Source organism: Octodon degus, unplaced genomic scaffold (genome assembly GCF_000260255.1).
Source record: "Octodon degus isolate 3935 unplaced genomic scaffold, OctDeg1.0 scaffold00033, whole genome shotgun sequence".
In the NCBI taxonomy this organism is placed as follows: Eukaryota; Metazoa; Chordata; class Mammalia; order Rodentia; family Octodontidae; genus Octodon; species Octodon degus.
The window spans coordinates 453,688-469,481 of record NW_004524609.1 but is presented as its reverse complement, the minus strand read 5'-3'; the positions used below and the strand labels follow the sequence as shown (position 1 = coordinate 469,481).

Here is a 15,794-nt window from a genome sequence, read left to right as displayed (position 1 = left end):
TGGATTTCTGTAAATGTCTCAGTAGCTGGCAAGATAATTGAGGATGTTATTTTTTCCACTGTAGAGGCTACCTCAGATACAAGCCCTCATCGTCCAGAACTTGGAGGGCAAGGCTGTCTCCCAGATGAGGAGATACTCAAGTTGTATAAATTCGCCAATTTTTTGAAATTTGAAACCTGCAGTTTCCTGGGCTGTGTTCTGTTCCAGGCCATCCAAATTCCTGCGCTCCTGTTTAGGTGCTGTGGATATGAACTGTAGCCACCTGTCAGCTGACACTGGCGGTTCACAGCTATCCAATTAGCCACTCAAAAGTGGCTTGCAGTGAAGGCACCCCAGGGGTCCCCTCTGCCACTTAACTTTCATATCCCGAGAGTTGTTCCCTGAGTACAAGTTGTATGGTATCATGCCCGATCCCAGTATTATCCTGGTTGAGGCCTAGTTGGAAGGTAGACCTCCCCACCAGCCAGCCCTTCTCCTGACCCCCCGGAGGGAGCCCACAGAGCTAGATTTTTCTGCCTTGAACAACTTTCTTCTTTACTGCAGCTTTTTCTCTCCCTAACTTGCCACCTTCACATATTGATGCTCCCCAGTTATCCAACAGCATTCAGTAATTGTCTACTGGGTGTGCACTGGCAGGATGTGTGCTTTAGTTTGTAAAAATAAATATATGCGCCTTTCGGGTTCTGGTTTCTTAGGGGTTCTTTACAGAGACACAGAGATGAACAAGTAGTACATATGGAACAGTCTTTGTGCACAAAACATATGACCGGCTGTGTGCACATCTGAGAACAGACGCCTCGTGGAGAATTTCTCGGGTTCGTTCCTAAGACAAAGCCGTGCTAGTGCTGATGGCGGGGACTCTCCTCTAAGTCCGCCGGCCAGGGAGCGTGAGCGGAGTGCTTCAATTTTGAAGGCGCACAGCCACTCTCACTCCAGAATGTGACGACGGCCCTGATGATTATTTGCAATTAAAGGCCCGTGGAGAGCAGCTGCACCCGCAGGGCTGTGCCCTGGCGCGCCCGTTCCTGCCTGCAGAGGCGCCGAGGTGCCTTTGGTCCTCTCCTGAGGTTCTCAGGACTAATGCCGAAGGGAGAGAGACTGAGCAATGCCACTGCATACACGGACTTTGCCACAGACTACTGCTCATTCATCGTTCCAAAGAGAGTCATTTAGGGGCCAGGGATGTAGCTCAGAGGCACAGAGCCTGCCTGGCAAGTGCAAGGTCCTGAGTTCAATTCCTTGTACCAAAAAAAAGTGAAAGAAATTCAAAGAGAGTCATTTAGAAATTATTGCCTTCTTGGTCTATGCATCCTAAAAACCATTTACTGTACCCTGAAATTACCTCTGCCCAGTGAGGAAGGCATAAGCATGTCACCCCCGGGTCACGGCACGGCCTCTCTCCTATGGTCTCCCGCCTTCATGCTAAACAACCTGTGCATCTTTCCTCTTGATTAGTCTATTGTGGGTTCGTTCTAGCAAAATTTCAGCAGGCCAGAGTTCCTCACCCCTACAATTTCATTAACTAACTCACCAAATATTAGTTGAGCACCTCCCATGCTTGGCTTGGGAAAGGTTTTTGCAAAAACCCAGTCTCCTATCTCAAAGAGTTGACAGCCCAGTAGGGAGGCTATATCAGATTTTTTAAAATGCAAATCACAGACTGGAACAGAGCAAGATCCAGGAGCGATGGGGTAATCTGGCTCTCGGGAAGTCACCAGAAGGGTATCCTGCTAGGAGTAGAGCTGCTTATGCCTCACCTGCCCTTGCCAGCCACAGTGCTCAGCGTAGAGGCCATGGAGGAGGAGTCACTCCTCTGCGCCCCGCTCTGACCCTCCCTGGAGAAAAGGGAGCAAGGGCTTGGCTGCCATCCAGCTGGGCATCCCTCCCTCCACATCCGGGCCTGCCTCGCCCCTTCCCAGCTCGCAGCCCACCCGTCCACCCTGTGTGGCTATGCTTTGGCCGCTCCCTTTCCTCACGCAGACACTCGCTACCCAAGTGAAGGCCCTGCATCAGCCAGCAGCCTTGGGAGCCACATTCCCAAGGGTCTCTGGAGCCCCGAGCCTCTGAGGACTCAGTTTGTCTTGATCTCAGAGGTGGAACCCACTTACCAACAAGGAAGTAAAGTGGCTCTGTAAAGAAATACCCGTGGCTGATGCCCTGAGCGCTCACAGCTAAGCTCAGAGCTTAAGGGGGCGTGAAGGAGAAGAAGGAAAGGACAAATGCCAAGAATGGAGAGTTAGCTTCAAGCTCTGCTTGCTGTGAGTTGCCCGTGTAAGATATAACCACAATGCCTAAAACACCACAAGCATCCAACAATGCTGAGTGGTCCCAATGCTATTACTATTGAATCCCAGAATGCTAGGGGCTTATAACAAAACACAAATGTAATGAAGGCAGTCTTTAAAAGCTGATTTTTTTTCAGGGCTAAACTAAGAGGGACAGACCCATTGTTCAGATGGCATGATGCTAACAAAAGACTACAGTCTCTTTTTTCCTAACGTTTTCCCATTTTATTTATTAAAGGGTAAGAACCACAATTGTAGGGAAATTGGGAGCCATCACGTCTATGCAGCCCTCAGGAGAGCCCTTCTGCTTTGCCTGTGCCCAGTTCTGCTCACTCCATCCAAATATAACCAAGAACTTCACGTGCGACCGCAGAGTCCCTAGTGGTAAAGAGCAGACATCAGGAAGCCGAGGGGTGGGGAAAATAGGAATGAGCAAATCCTGCCCATTTTGGTGGGGATGGGGGAGTTCTGAAAATTACAGATGGATAAATTTGACATTTTTTACTTGTTTTTTCTATTATTTTTATTTTTTTGCTGTACCAGGGATTGAACTCAGGACCTTGCACTGCTAGGCAGGTGCTGCAGCCACTGAGCTATATCCCCGGCTCCCAGATTGGTAGATTTGTTTTTTTTTTTTTGTTTTGTTTTTTAAATTTATATTTTTAGGGAAGGGTCTACAGGGTGTTCAGGGTGTCACTACCAGACCAGACTCGTAGTAGTGGTCCGCCTGGTTACAGCCTCCCAAGAGCTGGGATTACAGGTGTGCGCACCACCACGCTCAGTCTCAGTTCCCGTCTCAGCACACCCCAGGGGTGGGGCGGCACCAGCAGGCCTGGGGATTGAACCCCTGGTCCCTGTGCCTGCTTGCAAGTGCTTTAATCTGCTGAGCTATTTGGCCCAGATCGGTATATTTGATGTTGCTGTGTAGTAAGACAAATTTTGAGCTCTTATAAAAGATAACAGGTTTTATTAATGGTTCACTGAAGGCAATTAGCCAAATAACCTCTTTTCCATGGTGACAGGTTGGCACCTGGAGACAATGTTATGCATACTGTAAATATATAACTTTGACAAAGCACCTAACAATGGGCAGTGAAGGAAATAAGGGACAGATTTCAAGTATGATTAGCCAAATTGTAGACAGCTAAACATCACATGTAAACAATAGAAGTGTCCCCCATAAGGCACATTCCAGCTGCTAGGTAACTATTTGCTGGTGAGTCAAGCTGGAGAAAGATTTCTGAGGGCATGCCCCAGTCTCATTCAGTATTTCTTATCATTGATTTAGATGATTTATGAGTCCTTGTGTCAACGTGCAGAAAGCAAAACTTGGAGAACTGATACATTCCATAAGAATGCCCAAGAGTATTCTTATGAAATGAAGCCAAAAGTTTGGAATCGTGGGCTTAAATGAAATAAAGAGACAAAGCAAAAGATCTATTAGTTCCCCAAAAGTGAGGGGCAAGGGTGTGGCATATTGCTGGTGTAGCACATCTACTGCATCAGAAGGTACGAGTGCTGTTGCCCACAGTACAGAGAGGCACTGAGTTAGGGCGACATCAGAAGGGCAACCGGTGTTGTCTGTGGAGTGCTTGTATTCAGAGGACCCCTACAGAGCAGAAAATCGAATTGGACTTCAATCAAATGGAACCACACACCTGGTTAAGATGGAACTAAGGGCCCGCTCTAGGCTGTCCTTGTGCAGGAACCCCCTCCTCAAGTGAGTGGACTGTAATGTGAAAAGCCTAGAATAACAGTAATTAAATAGTGGCTACGGGGAGGGGCTGTGCAGTACACCGCGCGTAGCAGGAGAACCTGGCTGAACCTTGGTTTGGGAGAGCCATTATAAAAGGCATCAGGGACAACTGCAGAAATTTGAGTTTGGGCTGGAAATCTGATGACATTAAGCAATAATTTCAGATGTCTTTATATGTGAAAATAATTTTGTGTTTCTATTTGCAGAGGTCCCTGCACTTAGGAGATCTTTCTTAGACATGAAGGGTCACATTTCCACGTAATTTTCAAATAAATTAGCAAAAGATCTCCACACACAGAAAGGCACTAGGGCTCAGAGAGGTAGCTATTTTCATAATGGGCACACAGCTGCCTGCAGTGGCGGGCACGGATTTGGAACCCAGTCTTGCCTGCAGGGCCCCGACTTCTAACGCAGCACTGGGCTGGCACCTGCTGATTGTCGCGCGGCCTCACTCCCATTTTCAGAACAACGCTGATGGATGAAAGGCAATGGAGAGCGGGGTCTGGGAGTCTTACCCGCGAGAAGCAAGGGAGGGAGAGTCATGACTGTCGAAGAACCTCCATGGCCAAAGAGGCTTCAGCTCTGTAAGGAAGAGAAAACCAGGATGAAGCCCACGTTCTAAGCGTTCTGAGCTCCTGGGGTGGTTTGCTTTGAGAGGAACTGAACTCCCGACACCGCCTAGGATTTCTCCACCGAGAGCGAACTACTGAAGGCGCTTAGTGAACTGCAGCCACGCAGCCCTCAGCTCCCTCCCTGCTAGGCCAGCACGGCCGCGGGGCGGCGGGCGGGCTAAGATGGTTTTTACCTTTGCTCCCTTCCCTGCTCTGCCACCGGGTGCCGGCGGGAGAGGGGAGGGGACGAAGCCAGGAGCAGATCGCCAGGCCCAGGGCGATGTCTGTCAGGCCGGGTAACTCAGGGCCGCAGAGGGCGGCGGGGTGAGGACACGCCCTGGTAAGGCTGTGGCAACCTGCTCGACAGATGGCAGCCGGGACTGCTGCTGCAACCGCCGCCGCCTCACCCTCATCAGCACCGCCAACTCTGTCCTTTGCCAGCGTTTGCCTTTTCTACGACCATCCCTGGCTGCATCGCGGCTTGCTGAGCCGCTCCAGCGGGGCCTCGGCGAGGCTGCCAGGATGGAGCAGCAGCACCACCTAGTGGCACCAGGCAGCAGTAGGCGCGCACTGGCCAGCTCTGTATAGTAAGGCGCTCACTCGGGCCAGCTGTCGGCCAGGCGCACGCGTCCCCAACGTCCTCGTACCCTAGGAAGGACTTCTCATGCTACACATCAGAGTAAAAGAAGAGGGTGAAGATGAAAAATAGAGAAGCTGGGCATAGTGGCACACACCTGTGATCCCAGCACTAGGTAGGCTGAGGCAGGAGGATCGCCACAAGTTGCTGCACAGTAAGCTCAAGGCCAGCCTGAACTACATAGCGAGACCAGACCCTACCTCCCCCTAAAAATAAAACTGCAGGAGAAAAGGTCTCAGCATTATGTTTCTTAGGAGACTACAGAGTGGTGAAAAAAGAGATTAAAAGGCATCCCCAGTTCCAGCTACTTAAGAGGCTGAGGCAGGAGGATCACAAATTCAAAGCCAGTCGAGAAAATTTATCAAGACCCATCTCTAAATAAATAGCTGGGGCTGGGGCTCAGTGATATACGGCTCATCTAGCATGTGTGCTCCGAATTTAATAATTACAAAAAAGCCTGGCCACCAAATCTATAGTCAGTCTGTGGCTAACGGCTGTCTAGAACCGGGCTGCAAGGTCACTGAGGAAGTAGGGACGATGGAGAGTGACTGCCAGCCAGTGCCAGGTATCTCCAGAAGATGCTCACTGTGACTAGTGCTCACGCAGCTGTGAGGGTACCGAGCTCCGTGTGAAGTAAGTGAGCTGCAGGGTATGCGAGTTATGTCTCACTAAAGCTACTACCCTTAAGCAAGTGTGGGGACAAGGATCAACCCCCAGAGTGCTGTGCTGGCCCCGCCCCCACACTAAGCCACAACTGAGACTAGGCATGGTGGTATGGAGGTCCGCCTGTAATCTCAGTGCCTGGGAGACTGAAAACAGGAGGATCACTATGAGTCTGGTCTGTAGTGAGCCCCTGAAGACCCTGTACTAGAGACATTAAAAAGAAGAAGAAAAAAGAATAAGGCTCTTCAGAGCACGTCATCAGGTTTTCTCCGTACTGCTGGGCACCGAGGCACTTGTGCACGACCCCAGGTCACTCAGTGATGGCGAACCTTTCAGAACTCTCAGTGGCCTGAACAGTCCACTGTGGCACCTGGGCAATAGGGTTGCCACCACTACTTTAGGTGAGGTACAGAACACCCTCCTGGAAACTCACCTTCTGGGGGAGGGGGAGGGAATAAAAAAAGAATCAAGATGTGGCATATACAGGTTCCAGCTCCCAACGATAAATACCATCACTAATGTGTACTAAAATTTTTAAAAATATCCCTCTTGTCCTATACCCCAAGTCCTGTTAATAGCATTATTGATGACAGCTCAAATTATATGTTCAATAATATACAGAACTGATTCAGAGCCCCACATGTCCAAATTACCCCACATTTTGGGTATTCACCAAAAGATGTACCTCAGGAAAGCCAGAGAACTCTCATTTCAAGGAAAGGAAATCAAGGATCAGAGGTCGAGAAGTCCAGTGAGTGCACACACAGAGCTCCAGGGACCTGCTGCCAGCTTCGGGGTTCTTCGACTCTTTTGATAAGAGTGACCATAAGCCACAGCCACTTCTGCACCAACCATGCCCACCTTTGCGGGGCTCAGCACCAAAGCCAAGAGGCCCATTGTATCTGGGGCCCTGGAAGTCCCGCCCAGGCAAAGTCGAAGAAGCCACGATGTGGCCATCGATGCAGGGCAGCGCCACCAGGTCAAGGTGGGAGAAGCCAACCAAGGGACGGCCCAAGAGCAGCTCAGGAGGGGAGGACCATTTCTCTGCCAGCAAGTTGTGGCCCACACTCTGAGAAGCCGGGTGAAGGAGGCCTGTGGGAGACCCTGAGGGACTGAAACTGGGCTACCTGGGCATCCACTTCCTTCACTTTCCACAGGGACTTCGGGCTGAGAAGAAACTTATCCCCAGAGATGATGAAGGCAATATCCTCCCCAGTAAAGTAACATTCCTGGATGCACAGGAGGTCATGGAGGAGCTGCTGGATGAGGGGTTAATGCAAGCCCTTACTATCTCCAACTTCAACCACTTCTAGGTCAAAAAGCTCTTGAATAAACCGGGGCTGAAATATGAACCAGTGACCAATCAGGCAGTGTCACCCATGCCTCGCCAGGAGACACTGATCCGGTACTGCTGCTCCAAGGCCATCACTATCACTGTCCACAGCCCCTGGGCTCTCCAGACAGACCTCGGGCCAGGCCAGAGGACCCTCCACTAGTGGAGGATTCCAAGATTAAGGAGATTGCTGCAAAGCACAAAAAGCCTGCAGCCCAGGTCCATATCCAGAGGAATGTGGCAGTGGCCCTTAGTCTGTGACACCAACTCGCATTACTGAGAATTTTCAGGGCTTTGAATTCAAGTTAAGTGACGAGGAAATGACAGCCATGCTCAGCTCCCATGGCAGGTGGAGGTCCTGTCACCTTTGAAGAGCATCCTTTTGATGCTGAATATTGCAGCTGAAGGACACTGTCTTCTTGCTGCATGGAACTCGCTCCCTGGGAGACCCATTTCAGCCAGGCCTTTGTGGAAGCAGCCACTTAAAGAACTGAGCTAGGGATGGGCCTCCTCAGCCAGGCCTTTGTAAACCCACATTGTGCCTGAGCTCGCTGCAGGCCAACTTTGGGCAAGGCTGCACCGAGACAGACTCCTTCTAACCAGGAGCAGATGTGATTGCCAAGTGTGACTCACTTATCTGATTTGTCCAGATGTTTGTTAAATGCCAGGAACTCTGCTAACATGGAAGATGCAAAAATAAAAATAATAACAAGTAACATTTTTAGAAAAGGGTAACCACAAGCCTTTCTTTACACCTGCTGTCACTGCAGTTAGCAGCAATGCCCCTTCTCCTCTCCAGGCAGCGAAGTCCCCAGCTAGGAGCAGCCTTTCCCTGGTGCTGTCTACTCACCACTCTGTAGTTCAGGACTGGCACCATACATGGGCCTGCAGCACCTCAGGACCCTAAGGTACCAGCCACAGCTGCTTCCCAGGGCCCTCACCTGTGCAGACGAGGACGCCAGGACACAAGTGTGACCTGAGCTCACCTCCTCCACCCGAAAGGAAGCGAACCAGTGGGCCGTGGCCACCACTGGACACAGGGCTTCTTTTGGTGGTGATGGAAACTGTCTAAATGAATGGTGACAGCTGTACACTCTAAATAAAATCAAACCCAAAGAATCGAACAAAAATAGAGAAAAAAAGGAAGAACAAAGGAAAACGGTATGTCCCAGCACCGTGCTGTTAATGCAAGCCTCCCAGCTGGCCTTGCAGCACTGAACACCGTAAGAGAACACAGAGCTCTCTCACACCACGTGAGTACAAAGAGCAGAAGAGATGAGGTAATCCTCTTGCCCGCCCTCCTCCTACTAACGGTGCTGGTTGGTCCGCAGCCAGCGCTGCTGTTCACATTGGGACACCAAGGTCTCCCGGGAAGAGAGCATCAGAGAATGTGCCACCTCATCCTCACAGCTCCACAAGGCAGTGAGTGGTATTCCCATTTAACAGTTAAGCAAACTGAGTTTCAGCACTATGAAGGCCAAGTGGAAGTGACATGAGGCTGGCAGCTAAAAGCAACACATCCAGGATATAGGCATAGCTCTGGGAACCAGGCTTTTTGCTCAGAACTCCTGAACTGAGGGCCGGGAAGATAGCTCAGTAGAATAAGCACTTGCCTGGCAAGTTCAGGGTCCTGAGTTCAATCCCTGGTTCCACCAAAAAAAAAAAAAAAAAATTGAACTGAAACACCCATCTTACACGCACACTGCCTCCCCAGCTCCGAAGTAGCGTGAGAGCTACCATGCACGTGGACTCAAAGTGCCCAGAAGTGAGCTAGGCCACACCTCTGGGCATTCCCAGTACCCAGGTCCTGGGCTGGGGGCTGGGGTTGCAAGAGAAAGTATAAGATGAAGAGAGAACGATATTCTAAAATAAGTCTAGATATCCAGAAGCCCACAACCCCAGCACTCAGGAGGCTGAGACAGGAAGATTGCTGTGAGTTCATGGCCATCTTGGGCTACATAATGAAACTCTCAAAACAAAAAAGACACCCAGAAGTACTGTACGTGGCTGCCTTTTCTTCCATCCAAGGCAAGTCCTTTATTGTCCAACCAGTTGACAAGTGTTTAAAGAGGCCTAGCACACAGCAGTACACCATACTCAGCATAAATACAAAATTGGTAAGACATGGCCCCTGCCGATTTGAGGAACACAATCTAAAAATTTCTCAAAGAATTACTCCATGGTAACAAATCAAATCTGGACTTAGCTGCCACTGCTGCAAAGAGCATTCTTTAAAGTTAGTACTTTGAAGAAAAACATTATTGAACAGGATATCATGTGTGCATCTTGTGCTATGAATAACTACTACAAAGACAACAATATACAATGCATTAATTGTTGTAACTCTCCTACCAGCCTATTTTGAAATTGTCTCACTGCAATTTTTTTCTCAATAAAATTAATAAAAAAATAAAATAAAATAAAATGAATTAAAAAGAAAGAAAAACATTATACCTCACATTTATCATCACATGAAATTGTTTTCCTAGTATAACTTCATTGTTATCAATAAACAGGATTTACTTGTATTAAAAATTTATCTTACATAGATGTTTGAAATGCAGAGAGATAGTGAGGTTAAGCTTAATAGCCTAAGTCATTTGATAATAACAATAAGCTTGTCTTCTGGATGGTTCACAACCTAAGTTTGCAGACCAAAATTAGAGAAAAAGGAGGGCTACAAGGAAAGCCAACATTTTGGCCCTAGTCTTCTAAGGTCAGTTAAGACTCAGGACATATGAGAACTTGTACTGTAACGTCATGTACCTCGGTAGTGTCCCAAATTTTCTGATCAAGAAGATTATGGGGTCAAAGAGGAAAGTGATCGATGATGCAAAGTGTGCCTAAGGAGAGTCACATGGAGAGAAGACACTCTCTCAGGCTTTCACAGAGAGCACATTGGCCAAGCAATAGCCGTGACTCATCCACATGGCTGCACTGATAAAGGTTCTACAGTCTGAGGTACAGGACCCCAGGATAAATCCCGAGGGCATTTCACTGACCTTCTCAGACCAAAAAGCTACAACTCTTGTTGCACAGGTCCTGCTTTACCTTGGTCTTAACCATCCAGTAGAAAAGTATGAAGACAAAATATAGGAAGTAAAGCCATGCTGTTATGTTGAGCTGTAGGGGACTCAGGTCAATAATTTCTGACATTGCCAGTTAAACAGAAGACCAATGCTATTATGGGCTACTGGACTCTTTTAGAATATTTTGCTGAGTTTACACACCTATAATATTCAAATAACGGAACTTAGAAAAAAGGGGTATACAGATGAATGTCCATTTTGTATCTGTGTATTCAAAGTGGTTAGGATAGATATATAGTTACATTCTCTTAATGAATAGAATGATTTGTTCTGATGGTGTTTGTAAATAGGATCTCAAGTCTGCATCTTGTACAGCAATTAACCACTAAGAAGAATATATGCAGTGTGTTAGTTATTGAAACTGTCTCATTGCTATCTGTTTATCAATAAAATTATGAAAAAAAGGATATCTTCCTTTCAATGAACATGTTTAGCCCCTTTGTCAAAAAAAATTTTTTTTATCTTACATCTTCCCGTTCCTTTGGTTGGAATCAAGACCTTCTGAAAGGAACTTTCAAAGGTCAAATAGTAGGAGTGTTTAGTTACCAACGTAGTCAATAACTGTCTGTGCAGAAGAGCTTGGACTGAGGAAGCCCAGCTCCTCTCCAGGCCATTTTTACTATTCTTTAGAGGGCAACACTGAGCACGTTTCCAGACAGTTTCTAAAACACTGTTGCCTCTCACAGAAAGAGCCAGCGCTCTGGAGGGTGGCCTAGACAAGGGACACCATCTGGAGCACCATGCTAGGGGCCGCCAGAACGTCGTCCCCCAAGTAACTTCGTGACTCTCTCATGAAATCTCCAAGCTTACAGGTGTGTAGGTCGCGGGTCAGAAGCCAACCGAAAGCTCAAGGTGAATTAAGACAGCCACTCATGATGAAAGAAACGTCACCCAAGGGGGAGCCTCCTGCTTCACACAGAGAAGCTTCCGCTGGACGAGGGAGGTAGGACTGTGACCTCAGAGCTTGAAACCCGAGAGTGCCGCCAGGACACAAGCATGGCCTTACCTCGCTTCAGGCCCCCGATCCTCTCTCCTCTGTGGACCACAGGGCTCCAGGAATGAGCCTTGGTTTCGACCTGAATGACTACTTCACACAGCCTCCGTGTGGAGGAAAATATTCTAGTGTTACAGTCCTGAAATTCCAGTAAAAAAGATCACTGATTTCTGTAAGTAAAGCATGTTCAACCAGGAGTCTGGGCTAAAATAGCGCTTAAGGGAACACCCAGTCTGAACCTCTTTACACTTGCAGCAAGCAAGTGCCTTTTTTTCTTGAGGACCATCTGCTTGAAAGCACCAAAAAGTGAGCTGCTAGCTTTGACGGTAATGAAAAAGGATAATTCCTTCCTTCCTTTTTACAGAAAGATATCAAAGTCCAACAGGTCTCCCGGCGTGCAGAGACCAGACCTACGACTGCGACAACTGATCCTGCCCACATTCCCGTTCTCCCTTATACTCTTAAGACCTTTTGGCTATGACACGCCAGAGAGCCCTCCACCAACCCGAAAATGATCACCAAAGCTACTGAAATACAAGGTAGTGTTTATGACGTAAGACTGGTTTTCTTCCAGCTTGTACAAGGCCCAGTGTGAGAAAGCTGCCTGCCTCCAGCACACAGCCTCACGGCTCCTCATTCCCACGCATGCACACAGGAGAGGCCAGCTGGTTCGCCATACTGCGTGGGGAGGAGCTGCTTCCAGTCACTTCTGGTTTTTCAGGTGGTTGGAGAGCAAGTCTAGGCCTTCGTAAAGCCCATCTTCACTGCTAGCTCAAGTAGCTTGAACATACCAGTTTCTCGGACCAAGTGAATGTAAGCCAAGCTTGTCCCTTATTTCTGCTGCACTCGCAGCACTGGGAAGGTCCTTGGAAAAGAACCAACAGAAGCGAGTTTATCATGCTGTGTTCACACAATGAGATGTGCTCTTCCTCCTAAAACATGCCCTAATCTAGTCTCCTCTACATCAGTTGTTCAGTCTAGCAATCTTAAAATCATCCTTATTTTTTCTGTCAAGCCCCACTGCCAATCTGTCAGGAATCCCAACAGTCCTACCATGAAAATGCCTGCAGACCACTTATCACCACCTCCACTACTACCACTCTGATCCAATCCCAGTAATTTCTGACCTGGATTACTAGAAGAACTTTCTTTCTTTCTTTCTTTCTTTCTTTCTTTCTTTCTTTCTTTCTTTCTTTCTTTCTTTTTGGTGGAACCAGGAGCTGAACTCTGACCCTTGCGCTTGCCAGGCAAGCACTTATTCTACTGAGCTATCTGTAGCTCGGCCTGAAAGAATCTCCAGACTGGTCTCCATGCTTCTAGTCTTTCTCCCCAAACCTCTTCTCAACCCAGTAGTTACTGAAAGTCAGATCAGATGAGTCTACCAAAACCTCATCTCAGCTCTGCTGTCGAGCTAAGAACCAGAGCTCCTACAATGGCACCAGGCCTGGGGGCCAAGCTCCACGCTGCTCCCAAGTGGCCTGCGCCATCTTCTAAATGTAGTACTTACTCTATATGACCATATTTTAAAACTTATTTATTTACTATACTTGATGCTCCCTAACAAGAACGTAAGCTTTCACAAGAGCAGGAAATCTTTATCTTGTTCTGCAATGCGTGCCAAGTGCTGGGACAGGGGTACAAGCCTATGGCATGTCGCTGATTTGTTTTCCTTCTAAGGATGTTAATGTATAAGTTAGTTGTTTTTCTAAAGTAAAGCCTCAGTATTCAGGTTCAATTGCAGTGCTGTCACTGTGCAATGAATCTGTGGATTTTGAGCTACAGGGGGGCGCTGGTCTCTAAATGGCTCGCCATGACCATCACCGGCCTAGAGTCATGTCTGCCACACGGAAAGCTCAAGGAACTTTCATGTACTAGCACTGAAGAGCTGCGAAGATACAGATGCTCTGACGTGGAAAGAAATCAAGGACATGCTGAGTGAAAAAGCAGGTTACCAAGTAGAACGGCTGCTGCGGTCTCTGGAATGTAAAAGAAAACCGTATGATTGCTTATGTAGCTACAGAAAATTGTGTCTATAAAGAGGTACAGAAATTTCACAATATTTTACTCTACAGGGTAGGACTGGGATATTTTACTTTATATTGTGAGTTACTCTTTAAATATATCCTGCACAGGTTCTGTTTTTATAATTAACAAGTTTGTTATTTTCCGTTTTAAAGCCTGTTATAGTGAAAATTCACTGACATTCAACCTGAACAGCAGGGTACTGGCTGCATGGATTATGACCCACCCACCACAGGAAATCTTGTTTACAGAGTGGGATGACAGGAAATGTAGTCCGATCAGTTTTAAGTGACCCAACAGGCCACAGTGTTATTAAAACAGTATAATCTCAATTACATAACAAATGCATTCATGGAGCAAAGGTGGAAGGAAGCACACCACCACGGAACAGCAGTCACCGGTCCCTCCGGCTGGCGCAGTCCCGTGTGCCTCCACCTCCGGCCCACGTGCACTTCAGGGCCGACCCATGCAGCCATGCCTCCTCTCCTCTGCTCTTCCCTTGCTGCTGAGTATTTCTGTACCAGCTCTGCTGTCCCCACAGCCTTGGCCCGCTAGGATCCAGTTTCATTTCCTCCCTGGCCCCTTCCCATTCCATTCCTAGACCCACTTGGGTTCCCTCCTTCTTTTTTATGTCCCCTCATCAGAGTCACAGCTACCCTGCCCCTTGCTCAGTTCTACCTTTTTCTACTACACTTAGCACCGGACACATTACATAGTATTTACTGTCTCCACCCCCACTAGGATATAAGCTCTAAGAACACAGGAATTTTATTTTATTATTACATAAACAATACCAAAAATAAAGCCTGGAAGTTAGTAGATGTTCAATTTTTTTTTTTTTTTTTTTGAGACAGGTTCTCACCATGTAGTTCAGGCTACCTCTGAACTCACTATGTAGCCCAATTTGACCTTGAACTCACAGTGATCCTTCCTGCCCCAGCCTCCAGAGTACTGGGATTAAAGGCCTGGGTCATCATGCACAACTTAATATTTATTTAATGGAAAAAATGTTTATTGAATGAGTGAATCAATAGAAGACACTGGTGGGAGAGGTGACAGAGGGGAGAGAAAAGGAGGCAGACACCTAGTTTATACACCCATATATTTGGGGCATCCAGCGGTAACTTTCAGTTCCGGGGCTCAAGAAGCTGACAACATACCTGTTTATTTATAAACACCAATAAGGCTGCATCTCTGAGCTCATCTTCTGCTGCCATCCCCTTAGCTCTTCCCAGGCTTCAGGGACCTGCTCTCTATCATTGCTGTTGACTACAAAAACCAGACCTGGAGAGGAATCACAGGTGTGCTAGCACTGGAACTCACAAAGAGCAGCTGTTTATGTACCAGGGCAGCTTCCCCTGCTTGTGTGTGCAGTTGTACTGAAAGCACATGAGATGAAAGGGCAGATAATCTCATGAATAAGAAAGCTGACTGCTATTTTTTAGAACTATCACAGCCATTCACCAGCTTAACAATAATAAGAACACATAGAGAAACAGGTTCATTTCTTTTTTTCTTTCTTTCTTTCTTTCTTTTTTTCTTTCTTTCTTTTTTTAATATAGGGTCTTGTTATGCAGTTTGGACTCATAGTGATCCTCCTGTCTCAGCCTCCCTAGCACTGGGATTACAGGTGTGCACCACCATGCCCCATTCCAGGGCTGACATGGCATGTGGTACCAGGGATCGAACTTGGGTCCTTGGGTTTGCCAGGCAGGCACTTAGACCACTGAGTTATCTTCCCAGCTCCCAATTCATTTCTTAATCCCTTACTTTTCACACCAAAAAACATAAGGATTTTTAAAATATGGTTTAGTACAATAAGGACACTCTAGGGCTGGTCCTCCTACAGTTAAGCTGGAGACAGAGGCTCAGATGCAACTATCTGTTCGGAGATAGTGACCCCAGGGACCAGGAGTGAAGGCTGGAGGAAGCATAACTGGAAAAGAGAGACAACTGACAGAACACTGAGAGATCGGGTTAGCCACCCCACAGGACCAGTGCTGGGTGCAGTTGTCGGAAGCCACGTGAAAAGCCTCTCAGGCTGGGGAGATACTTCGGTGGTCTAAGCACCTGCCTGGAAAGTGCAAGGACCCAGGTTCCATTCCTGGTACCACATCTGTGCCCACCCTGGAGCCCCCAGCATACTGAGCCAGCCCCAAAACCAGGCGTGGTGACGCACACCTGTAATCCCAGCACTAGGGAAGCTGAGACAGGAAGATCCCTCTGAGTCCGAGCTGCACAGTGAGACCCTGTACCAAATAAATTAAACAAATAAATAAATAATTTTTAAAAACTAAAAAAAGGCCTCTCCGAACTGCATGCCCAGGGGACACAAAGGGGAAATGTTCGTTTGCACCTGTCCCCTAAAGGTCAGAAGGAATCCCACAGGTGTCGGGCCAGCCAT

At 47.7% G+C, this 15,794-nt stretch overlaps 1 pseudogene; it reads left to right on the top strand.

Moving 5' to 3' along the window:
• The first annotated feature begins 6,805 nt into the window (after positions 1–6,805).
• Positions 6,806–7,690, top strand: LOC101579016 (annotated as a pseudogene).
• Positions 7,691–15,794: the final 8,104 nt, after the last annotated feature.